This window comes from Arachis ipaensis, chromosome B10 (assembly GCF_000816755.2).
Source record: "Arachis ipaensis cultivar K30076 chromosome B10, Araip1.1, whole genome shotgun sequence".
NCBI classification, from domain to species: Eukaryota; Viridiplantae; Streptophyta; class Magnoliopsida; order Fabales; family Fabaceae; genus Arachis; species Arachis ipaensis.
In genome coordinates this window covers 1370783-1373778 of record NC_029794.2, presented here as the reverse complement: position 1 = coordinate 1373778, position 2996 = coordinate 1370783, and positions in this window count along the sequence as shown.

Sequence of the window (2996 nt, the reverse complement as noted above, 5' to 3'; positions counted from 1 at the left end):
AAAAAAAAAAAACATTATCAAAGCATTAAATTTTTTGTGTTGGTCTCAATATAAGAGGACACAGAACAAAAAAATTTAGTTGCAGTGGAATAACGTGCATAATGATTAACCAGATAAAATTCTCAAAAGAAAACGATAATGGGACAACTAATTTTAGAAAAACATCGAAAATCTCATCTGATTAGCCATTATGCACGTTAACTTTTTTGTTCTGTGTCCCTGATATTGAGACTGACACAAAAAATTTAATGTCTTGATAATATTGTTATTTTTGTTTGTGAAGAATAACATTGTTATTTTTTTTAATGTCTTGATAACATTGTTATTAAAAAAGTTAAATGGTTGATAGTTTAATTTGTTAATTTTTTTTTTTTTTACCGAATATATGAAGACTCGAACTCGCAACCTCTTAATTAAGTATGGGGAGACTAATTAGTAATAATGACTATAATGATTTGTAAAATTTTTTGTTCCTCAAGCTTATATTATAGGTCATAAAATCTTATAATGAACATAAGTGATTAGTGCCGCAATTCAATATGAGAGTCCCGGTTCTCTAATTGATTAAGGCCGAGATTAACTTTTTGTGGTACACTCACTTTTGTAGCCCAATACCAGTAATATCCTTAAATTTATTTTAAAAGCTATTGTTGTTTAATGCAATGGGCTTGGATTCAAAGTGAATGGGTATTGACTAACCGTCTTGTACATGCAGCAATTCATTGGCCAACGGCAGACTCTTAAATAGAGCTCAAATCTACGACGGATTAGTCCTTAACCTGTCGGGTTGGAGGATATCGTTTGGGTAAAAAAAATAAATAAATAAAAGTTCTCCTTAAAATATAGAAAGCAACCTATGCTATGGGGTATTAATATTATCGTACAATAATAATTTAGTATAATGATGGTAGGTTTAAACCATATATAATAATATAATATAAATAATATTATACATCTAGATTTTTTTATAAACTAATTTAACTAAGTTAAACAATAAAATTTAAAATAATATTATTTATAATGAAAAAACAAAAAAGACCTAAGTTACATTACAATTGTAAGTTTTAATTATACTACCATAATCATGACTTCTCAGTTCTCAACTTATTAACTATTTTTCAGACCCTGTTAATTTGACTTCATTAGTTCATTAACATAATACTCTCCGTGCGCACCTTTCCTCCTCTTTTACCATAATGCCATCGTTCCATGTAGATCCTATTTTTCATTTTTATTTTTTTATTCATATAAGTATGATTCATACCTAATGCCCTTTCCTTATGCTATCTCATTCTACTCTTTTTCTTTTTTTTGGTAACTCATTCTACTCTATAAAACACATTACGGTTTTTTTCCGTTCTTTGGGCCTCAGCGAACCATTAGTTTCATGAGAGATTCTTTGGGTCCTTGAAAAGAACCTATTTTAAAACTAGTTAGTTGGGACTTGGGAGCCACCAAAAATGGATTTTGAGGCCGGAAACAAAAGAATGCTAATTCTCAATCAAATTCTTGGTAGCCTTTTTGCTTATATTTATTTTTAATGTTAGCCCACATCTTTATTCCAAATCAATTCATTATCATTTTTATCCATAAAAATTGAAAATGCTGATATATCTACCTATAGAAGATAAAAATTACCATTTGTACCCATAAAAAATTGATTTCGCAAGCAAAATTACTCAAACCCTAAATAATTACATAAAATCCCAAAACTTTCAGCGGGACGACTTCTTCAACAATATGTTGTTGACAATTATGTGAAAATAGAAGTTAAGATGGTTCGATAAAGATAACAGAAACTTTGAGCTGAATTATATCAAGGGTTACAAGATGCTTTGCACACAAGAGAGACTAATGCTGAAAAATATTTTTCGATTTAATAGCTACAGATTGATCATTACGTGTTCTCGAAGTTAAAATTTCAAACTAATAATACTTTTCTCTATGATTGGTTTTAGAAAATGTTGGCAGAAAAACGATATTACCATTGTCGTTCGTGGGCAGTCGTCGAGACATGACCCAACGGTACGAGGATGGAATGACTATTGTTCTTAAAGAAGGCAAACTGGATATTTTTCTCACTATGACATGCAATCCACCATGGTCAGAAATAACTTCGGAACTCAGCCCTACTCAAACTCCACAGGATCATCCAGATCTAACAACTAGGATTTTTAGAGTCAAATTCGAACAATTAAAGGATGATGTTATTACCAAGGGTGTATTGGAAAAGGTGAAAAGTTATATTTATGTAACTAAATTTTAAAAAAGAGGATTGCCACAAGCACATATGTTGCTAATCTTAGAAAAGAATGACAAATTGAGTGATCCTGATCAATATGATAGTTTGGTCCGAGTGGAAATACCATGTAAACAAGCAAAACCACACTTACATGAGGCAATGCTAAGGCATATGGTTCATGGTCCTGCAGAACACTTAATCAATCTTCACCATGCATGAAAAATAGTCAATGTAAACGCAACTATCCAAAAGGATTCGTAATAGAGACAAGACGAAGTGATGACTCATATCCTCAATATAGGAGGAGATTTAATGCTCCAATCCCTATAAACCAAAATGTTATATAAATAAAGTTATGTTAATTTTAAAATGATGAAAAAAATACTTATCTAACAAATTTGAAGGGTGAATAATATATTAACACTAATACTAAAATATGATATAAATAAAGTCATGTCAACATTAAAATAAAAAATAATAATAATCTAATAAATTTAAAAAGTAAATAATATATTAAAAAATAAAATTAATTACTTAAAAACAATAAAAAACGGCTTAGCCGTTAGTAAAAAATAATAATATTACCGAAATAGGAATGATAATATTTATTTCTATTTTAGTAACAAAATAAGATCTACTTGCGAATTCTTATTTATCTTAGATATTTCGGGCAGCTAAATGGCATAGTATCCCATACTCAAAGGTCGCGGATTCGAATTTCCTATCTTTAATAAAAAAAAAAAAAAATTGACCA